At 36.8% G+C, this 10,399-nt stretch overlaps 3 non-coding genes across 3 annotated transcripts; all 3 read right to left on the reverse strand.

Moving 5' to 3' along the window:
• Window positions 1–3,603: 3,603 nt before the first annotated feature.
• Trnal-aag lies at window positions 3,604–3,685 on the reverse strand. Its single transcript has one exon. It is a non-coding gene; the product is annotated as a tRNA-Leu (tRNA).
• A 2,154-nt stretch (window positions 3,686–5,839) lies between these two features.
• Trnal-aag lies at window positions 5,840–5,921 on the reverse strand. Its single transcript has one exon. It is a non-coding gene; the product is annotated as a tRNA-Leu (tRNA).
• Window positions 5,922–8,991: 3,070 nt separating this feature from the next.
• On the reverse strand, window positions 8,992–9,073 carry Trnal-aag. Its single transcript has one exon. It is a non-coding gene; the product is annotated as a tRNA-Leu (tRNA).
• Window positions 9,074–10,399: the final 1,326 nt, after the last annotated feature.

Raw genomic sequence — 10,399 nt, forward strand, 5'->3', positions numbered from 1 at the left:
CATGATTGCTAAATATCTGAAGATAAAATATAAGCTTATACAATGTGTTTTTTTCGTGTCCATTAAGGATCTTTATTAGCGTCATTTACCATGTAATGTATTCCAGTATTTTGTAAAGTTTTCTTATCTGATAAGAAGGCTTAAAATATATGTGATAAATCCAAAAAATTATAGATCTTTGAGAAATCTGAAACTTGAGAGAGAATACGATACTAAAATCTGTTTATAATACCGAAGTAACTTATAAGTTTGAACGCTTAACCTACCGCACAGTGTCTGATTTTAGTTGTATTATTTGCGAATTTTTAGTAAATAGAAAATAGCTTCTTTAGTGGAGACAAGGAGTGAGAACCCCTTTAAATGTGATACGCTGTAGTTTTCTGGTTTACTTACTGATGCATTGGTAATGTTATTCTTGTAGACAAGCTACTTGCAGAACATGATAAGCATTTGGGATAGTAATAAAATGGATGAATAATAAAGCGCTTCGTATTTCGTATATTTTTATAGTGACAGAATTAAACCCAATTATTTATTAGTTGTACAGTTATCATACTGAGAGAGAAGCAAAATTGCTTATATAACAGCTATCCTATACTTGGGTTTGCTTTTCTTCCAGAAAAAAAAAATAGTTTTGTTTATGCAGTCCAGTCGCACTGCTGTGTGAGTTCGAAACGATTTAATTTCGTATCTTATTGTGTATGTTTTCCTTTTCATGTTTGTGTACACATGTTCGTGTTTGCTCAAATGTATATCATCAAGTGCACTAATGCCGAGTGATTTTTTTTTTTGTATATCACTTAGCTTACAAATCACACTTACGTGTTTTTAATGGTGTATATGCATACACATATGGATTTCATATACCAGGTACATAAGTGGGTTAATTAAATAGAGCATATTAACGAAATTTGTTTAAGTTAGAAAACGCGCGCGCACATACACTAATGTGTATGTGTATGCGTGTGCTCGCATACACATATGCATGCATATATACAGGTACATAAATGAGTTATGTTTAACAGAACTATTAACTAAAATTTGTAAGTTTGTAAACGCGCACGCACGCACGCGCACACTACACACGCTCGTATTTTACTCACTGGTATGGTTTCAGATTAAAGTTATAATTAGGCATATACATTATGTATGCCAAATGTTTTTATTACCAGCCGATGTGCCGATGAAATCTGAGTAGTGGAACCCGGTGGCGGATTATCTTCCAAACTGTTATAGAAAGCATATAACAAGATAGGCGAGACTCTACTGAGACTGCTGTGTTGCTCCTGATAATAGCCGTGGATTAACCATATTACTCTTTAAAGAAAAAGTATTTTAACGATTAAAAGGGGCAAATTTGAAAATGGAAGCATCGGTCACACACATTTTCCGACGACGAAAGTTAAACATTGCGTCTTTATTTACTAAGTCCTTCAGAAGATGACTCCCCGTTCTTAGCTTCTAACATCATAAGATAAGTCCGATATATGGAAGGCTCGGGCGAAGCTAGAATTTCGCAAATGTCAATGCGAAGCTCAGCCTATGCTATGGCTAAGGCTATGCCCATGAGAGTAACCCGGCCTGTGTCGTCTAATGCCGACTCGCTCACTTGTGTCAGTTGGTGCTGACTCGGCTGAAACTAGTCCTTACCTGTGCCCAGCCACAGCGGTAATCTCCAGGCGACAGTAGCAACTTCTCGCGCCTGGGTGGGGCGCGAACCGCCGACCCTTCGGATGAGAGGCCGACACGTTAACACTGTACTAGTTCGGAGGCTATTAACCTTATCCTTCGCTCTCCGTCACACCGATTATTTACATCACGAAGTCAGATACGGGCATGAGGTAAACGAAATTAACATTAATCAAGTAACAGTGAGAATAAGAAAACGTTTACTACTAAATTTATGTAGGCCTATGTGTAGTTGCATAAGTATATATATGTATATATATATATATATATATATATATATATATATATATATATATATAAGTATGTACATATACATAAATATTTATATGTGTATGTCTGTATGTGTATATATGTATATGTATAGGTCATATGTGTATATGTGCATACACACACATACATGGCATATATATAAATGTGTTTTTATTATTTCATGCGTCTCATTATATATGTAATTTCAGCTTTAAATGCTATTTAATACATCCGAACAGTTTTTGTAAATTGATGTTATGCCGCGGGAATTCTTTTCACGTGACAGTCAGTTCGTAGCTTTATTGGTAAGTAAAAACCTTCAGGTCAGTAGAGTGGAGTTTGCGAAGGCAAGATTCTACTGAGACTCTGCTGTCTTGCTCCTGATAATAGCCGTTGATTAACCACATTATTACTTAATGAAAAAGTCTTTTAACGATTAAAGGTGCATTAGATATGGAAGCGTCGGTCACACATTTTCCGACGATGAAAATTAAATATTGCGTCTTTATGTTTACTAATGTCCTTCAGAAGATGACTCCCCGTTCTTAGCTTCATACATGAGGTAAACGACATTGACCTCAATTATGGAACAGTGAGAATAAGTTTTAGAATTGGAAGACGAAACGTAGCTACTAAATTGATAGCTTCTTAATACAACATGAATCTGAATCTTGTATGGTAATAGGTTTTAGAATTGGAAGACGAAACGGATATTGGTCGTTTATGTTTATTATCGAGTGTTGTATAAATAAATATATATATATCCATAATATTACTCCTCTCTCTCCGCCTCAAAGACCAACCTTCTCCTCGCGAAGGGAGTGTCAGACCTGCGAGCGCCAAACCGTCTTGCCTTCCGTGCTTCCTTCCTGCGGCAGGCCACTTCCTCCACCACTGTGGCAGTCATCCCAGGATGTGGTGTGCTTATAGTAAGGTTATTTTCATTGCAAAATGCGTTGATTGCCGCTGGAGGAACCAGAGAATCTCTAGAAGTAGGCATGGATTCTGCGTGTGGTGAAGTCGGCAAGAGAACGAAGTTTAAGGAGGATAATAACCCCTCGCTCAGTTCCATGTACGGAGAAACACGTGCCGGGAAAGTTGAAGTGAACATCGTGCTCAGCCCTTTGATAATGTGGCGAGATAGGAAAAGATCCAACATATATTGATTCGTGGAATGGATCAGGTCGTACTGTTTAGAATAGTGAATGTTTACCTGATTGAAGTGATTGATTTGAATCGAAGGGCAACTGAGGTCGTGCGGAATAAGATTATTAATGTTTTTAGGAATTGGGACTGGAATATTTTCATCTGTCTTAAGACTCCGAGGTCAGACGAAGTTATATATATACGCAAAATATTAAGAATTTCGTGAATCTAAAAAGGTATTTAATCTAGATGCCCTGTATTTATGTAGGCCTATGTGTGCAGTTGCATAAGTATGTGTATATATATTATATGTGTATATACATATACATAAATATGTATACGTATGTATGTATGTATATGTGTATATGCATATATATGTATATGTATGCACACACACACATACACAGACACATACATGTATATGTATGATCAGGTCAGTTGAGAGGGATTTGCGAAGGCGGCGTTCTCCTTGGCCTTGCTTATGGGCCGGCCACTGCCACTCTGCAGTGCCAAAAGCCTTGGCAGCGGTGGGATTCGAACCCACGCCTCCGAAGAGACTGGTGCCTTAAACTAGCGCCTTAGACCGCTCGGCCACGCTACCTACAGAATATGATAAGCATTTCTGTTAGTAATAAAAATGGATAAAACAGCACTTCGTAAAATTGTGGTAAAATGATTTTATCGCACGCACCGCTGTTCATTGCTGTTCGCAGTTGCTCGATAACATTGTTATGTTGACAGGATTACTGCAAGAATGTCTTATAGTAAAAGGAAAAAATAGCAAATGCATCGTCACCCATTGGCCTGTGCAAAAAAACTCGATAACATTATTATGGGGACAGGAGTAACTTCATATATAAATAATCACAGTGCGAGTGAAATTAAATTAATCTAACAGTGTCTGTCAATCTTCAAATACCCTGTTAATGTTCACGTTTAATTTCTTGCTGAATGAATTTTGTTTGTTTTGTAAGTTTATTCCAGCAGCTTAATAACTTATTTAGCCAGGTCACGATCATTCGTGACAGATATTAAAGGATAATTACTCTTACCACAATGAGCAAGGCGGAACTTGTAACAGGCTCGTGTTTCTTTGGGGAAGACGAAACGGGAAGTACTCGTATGTACGTTTCTTATTGGCATATGATAAGTAAAATAGATATACGCAAAAGATTACTCCCCTCTCTCCGCATACATACATACATACATACATACACACTTAAATACACACACAACAACGCGCGCGCGTACATAACCATCATAAATCTATGGGATCTGGGTTAAGTGACCATAGAAATTGATATTTTGTGAATTCAGGTAATGGTGTCCTTTGGCATTAGGTCAACCCAAATCACCTTGATGAAGTACCGGTATTTTCCCAAATTAAATATCTTTCCTCGCGACCTCATCTGCCCTACGGAATCCAGTTAAAAATCATGTCTTCTCACCATTTTCAACCGCTGATCTGATCTTTTACGAATTTGTGTTTCTGCACATGGAACCGAGTAAGGGTTATTATCCTCTCCATACTTCGTTTTTTTGCCAGTTTCACTTTACGCAGAAACGTATGTAATCTATAGGTTCTCTAAGTTCCCCACAGCGGCAACGAACGCATTATGCACACCATATCCTGGATAACTGCCACAGTGGTGGAGGATGTGGTCTGTTGTCGGAAGGAAGCACTGAAATCAAAACGGTTTGACGGTCGCAGGTCTGAGATTCCCTTCGCGAGGAGAAGGCTGGTGTTTGAGGCGGAGAGAGAGGAGTAATATTATAGATATATTTCTATTTATACTACATTTGACAATAAACTTAAACGACAAATCTCTGTTTCGTTCTCCAATTCTAAAATCGAATCCTATTACAATAAGAAAATAGAAATAACGAATGTCGCAGATAACCTGCATCATCAAATCAAACTCCAGGTCCACATCGGATTAAGATGCTGTTGTAGGTACGATTTTATGACTGATTTCCCCTGTAACATGCCTTATGTCAATACCTGCATTCATAAGTTCACAAAATTAGTTGCATATATTAACAGCGTATATAAACTGAAATTTCTACGTTACTAAAACAACCACTAAAGGTCAGGTACTCCCCACTTTGTTCTTACGACAACTGATCTTGGACGTAAGCATCTGTTGCATATTTTTTGGATTAATTTCAATCACTACAGTGAATTATACTACCGATAAATAAGTTATGCAGATTCTGTCGTTATGCAGTGTCTACAAAGACCAATGAGGTACGGTAAAATTATTATGTCACGGTTTAACGAAGTGCTTAATTTTTATTGCATCCAAATGGATTGCAAACAAATACAATGTGGACTTGGAATTACACGCCATCGAGTAGACTCCTTCTTTTTAATAATTTATGTGTTGCAGGTTTCTGTTAGTGAAGTAAAACAAAATTGATCTCGGTCGTGCCGTGGAAATATTACACTATTAATATTACCCCTCTCTTTCCGCCTCAAACACCTAAGCGTCTTGTCTTCCGTGCTTCCATCCTGTGGCAGGCCACCGCCTTCAACCACTGAGGCAGTTATTCCAGAGTTTGGTGTGTACATAATGAGGTTACTTTCATCACATAATGCCACTGATGGATTAGAGAATCTCTAGTAAATACGGATTGTGAGTAGAGGGACACTGGCGGCACACAGATAGAATCAGTTCCAAGCTCTGCATTTATTTTGGTTCGCTCGCGTCTTGCTTATGGGCCAGCCACTGCTCCAGTGCAGTGCCAAAATCGTTGGCAGCGGTGGGATTCGAACCCACGCCTCCGAAGAGACTGGTGCCTTAAACCAGCGCCTTAGATCGCTCGGCCACGCTACCTGTAAAAATGAAAGATATTTGTGATAGTAATAGAATATATATATATATATATATATACATATATATATATATAATATCAAGTATAGAATATATATATATACTATATAATAATATATATAATATATATATAATATATATATATATACTATATATATATATATATTATATATATTATATATATATATATATAATCAAGTGTTTCGTTAAATTCTGATATAATGATTGTCGCATCACTCATTTGTCTTCGCAGATACTCGATACGTTGTTATGGTGACAGGATTAACCCAAATTATGTATTGGTAGTTGAAATCATAATGTTGAAAGTTAAATGAAATTACTTTAACAAAAAATCTGCAGTAAACAGCCCGCCTCTTTTCAGATATGTGAAGTCCGGCAGCCGAATTTAATTGTGACACACATGCAACTTTTGAAATTAATTAATATTTCATAAATATTGCGGATTTAGGTAGTAAGCTCGTCTGCCATTCTGACTGATGAAAATATTCCAATGACAATTCCTCAAAATACCTACTGACATTTTTTCAAAAGAAAATCCGCACGACCTCATCTGCCCCTACGAATCCCAGGTTGAAGATCTACAGGTCGTCTTAATATTCTAGACCGCTTGACCGGGATCCATTCCACAAATCGATATTGGTCAGATCTTTTCCTTTTAGAATATATATGAATGCAATATTTGCAATATATACACGTATATGTGCATGTTAATATATGTATAATATTATTTATACATATGTGTATAATATATACATATACTACATTACCGTAGTCATGTTATGAATGTATTGCATATATTTATAATATATATGTATATATATATATATATATATATATATATGTATGTATGTATAAATATGTATGTATGTATAAATATAAATATAAAATCATATCAAGGCCCGCTCACTAATCCGGAACTATAAATCAAGTATAATAAGCCCTATTTTAACAATAAGACCTCGATCAAAATGACTGACACGCGTAATCCTATTGCAGACTTAGGTATTCATTTGCAATCTCCCTTTTAATGCAGGGTGTATATATAGCTTCTTTGTGTCAGTTTTAATAAGGAAGAAGGCGAAAAACGGAAATACCCTAATGTAACGTTTATTATTGGTCACATGATAAGTCATCATAGATATACGCAAAAAGATTACTTCTCCGCTTAGAAGACCAGCCTTCTCCTCGCGAAGGGAGTCTCAGCCCTGCAACCGCCAAACCGTCTGGTCTTCCGGGCTTCCTTCCTGCGACAGGCTACTTCTTTCAGGACTGTGTTAGTTATCTGGATATGTGGTGTACATATAGTAATGTGATATCCATCGCCTAATACTTTGGTTGAACTTTGCAAAAGGTCAAAGTTTGGAGACGATAACTGGTCACTCAGTTCCATGTGTGGAGAAACAAGATGCAGAGAACTTGCTGAAGTGTTCATCGTGATGAGGTCTCTGATAGTGTGATGTGATGTTGGCAAAAGAGCAATTCTGGGAGGATAATATCCCCTCACTCAGTTCCATGTGCAGAGAAACACGTGCCGGGAAAGTTGAAGTGAACATCGTGCTCAGTCCTTTGATAACGTGGCAAGATAGGAAAGGATCTAACATATATTGATTCGTGGAATGGATCAGGTGGTACTGTTTAGAAAGGTGAACATGTTTACCTGATTTAATATGATTTGAATCGCAGGGCAACTGAGGTCAGTTCGTAGCTTTACTGGTAATTACAAATGTTAAGGTCAGTAGAGTGGAGTTTGCAAAGGCAAGATTCTACTGAGACTCTGCTGTGTTGCTCCTGATAAAAGCCGTGGATTAACCACATTATTACTCTTAAAGAAAACGTCTTTTAACGATTAAAGGTGCATTAGATATGGAAGCATCGGTCACACATGAAAATTAAATATTGCGTCTTTATGTTTACTAATGTCCTTCAGAAGATGACTCCCAGCTCTTAGCTTCAAACATTATCCCTCGCGTGAAGGATAATGTTTGAAGCTAATAACGGGGAGTCATCTTCTGAGGGACATATATATATATATATATATATATATATATATATATATATATATATATATATATTTATATATATATATATATATATATATATATTGTGACTGATTTTCACTGTAACATACCTTATGTCAATTTTCTTTTGGTAACTAACCTAAATTTTGGTGGGCGTAAAGCAGTGAAAAACTAATGTTTGAGGCTCAGATCTGGGAGTCTTTCTGCATATGTGAACCAGAAATGCAATACCTACATTCATAAGTTTACAAAAGTAGTTGCAGATATTAACAGCGCATATAAACTAACTAAATTACTACTAACTATTTTTTTTACTAAAAACACCCACTAAAGACCCAATTACCGTCAGGTATTCTCCCCACGTTCTTGCGACAGCCGATCTTGGACGTAAACATCTGTTGCATGCTTTTTAGATTAATTTCAATCACTACAGTGATTTATACTACCGACAAAAAATAAATAAATTCTGTCGTTAAGCAGGGTCTACAAAGACCAATGACTGACGATAAAATAATATTGTTATAGTTTAACGAAGTGCTTAATTTTTTTTGCATGTTAAATCATTGCAAACAAATACAATGTGGACTTGGAATAATCTTTTTGTAATAGGTTTCTGTTTTAATGAAGTAATTATCTTTATTATCGCAAATCGTATTAATAAGCCATCGAAATATTACACTTATTATTATTCCTCTTTTCCCCCCTCAAACACCAGCCGTCTCGTGTAGGGAGACTCCCAACACTCCCTACTCCCAACAAACCGCTTTGTCTTCCGTACTTCTATCCTGTGGCAGGCCACCGTCTCCGCCACTATAGCAGTTATTCCAGAGTTTGGAGGGTACATAATGAAGTTACTTTCATCACATGATGGAATGGTTGCCACTGGTGGATCTAGAGAATCTCTAATAAATACGGATTGTAAATAGAGGGAAACTTGCGGCACACAGAGTCAAATTCCAAGCTCTACGGTTATTTTGGTTCGCCCGCGTCTTGCTTATGGGCCAGCCACTGGCACATTGCAGTGCCAAAATCGTTGGCAGCGGTGGGATTCGAACCCACGCCTCCGAAGAGACTGGTGCCTTAAACCAGCGCCTTAGACCGCTCGGCCACGCTACCTGTAAACATAAAAGATATATGTGATAGTAATTAAAAAAAAGTATATATACATCTATATATGAAGTGTTTCGTAAAAATCTGATATAATGACTATCGCAGCACTCACTTGTCTTTCGCAAAAATCTGTTGTAAGCAGCCCGTCTCTTTTCAGATATGTTCAGGTTTAATTTCTTCTTGATAAGCGAATAATTTTTGTTCATGCTGTCCGGTCGCTCTGTTATGTGCGTGAAGTCCGACAGTCGAATTTAATTGTGGCACACGCATGCGGATTTAGGTAGCAATCCAGTCACAATTGCTCATAATATACCTACTGACACTTTCAAATGAAATATATCTTTCCGCACGACCTCATCTGCCCAACGAATCACAGGTCTTCTTACTATTCTAGACCGCATGATCGGATCTGTTCCACGAATCGATATAGGTTAAATCTTTTCCTTTTAGAATACATATGAATGCATATATTTATAATATATACACGTATATGTATATGTGTATGTATATATACATGCATAATATATATAATATATTATACATATATATATACTACAATACTGTAAAGTCATGTGTTATGCATATATTTATAACACACACACACACACACACACACATATATATATATATATATATATATATATATATATATATATATATATATGTATGAATATAAATATAAAAACATATCACGGCCCGCTCATTAATCCGTAATTATTTTTAATGTGTTATAATAGCTTCGTAGTATAACATATCCTCGTGTATTCGTTCTGTGAAATAGCAAGTATAAATAAGCCCAAGTATTTTAGCAATAAGACCTCGATCAAAATAGACTTCATCTTCAAAATGACTGATACGCGTAATCCTATTGCAGTCTTTCGGTATTCATTTGCGATTTCCTTTTTAATGCAGGGTGTATAATATATCTTCTTTGTGCCATTTTTAATTAGGAGAAGGCGAAAGCGGAAATACCCATATGTACGTTTATTATTGTCACACGATAAGTCGAAAATATACACAAAAGATTACTCTCTCTCCGCTTAAAGACCAGCCTTCTCCTCGCGAAGGGAGTCTCAGACCTGCAACCGCCAAACCGTCTGGTCTTCCCGGGCTTCCTTCCTGCGACAGGCCACTTCTTTCAAGACTGTGTTAGTTATCTGGATATGTGGTGTACATATAGTAAGGTTATTTCCATCGCCTAATACTTTGGTTGAATTTCCAAAGGTCAAAGTTGGAGACGATAACTGGTCACTCAGTTCCATGTGTGGAGAAACAAGATGCAGAGAACTTGTTGAAGTGTTCATCGTGATGAGGTCCCAGAAGTGCAAGATG

The sequence above is a fragment of the Penaeus monodon genome, unplaced genomic scaffold, assembly GCF_015228065.2.
Source record: "Penaeus monodon isolate SGIC_2016 unplaced genomic scaffold, NSTDA_Pmon_1 PmonScaffold_2776, whole genome shotgun sequence".
NCBI lineage: Eukaryota > Metazoa > Arthropoda > Malacostraca > Decapoda > Penaeidae > Penaeus > Penaeus monodon.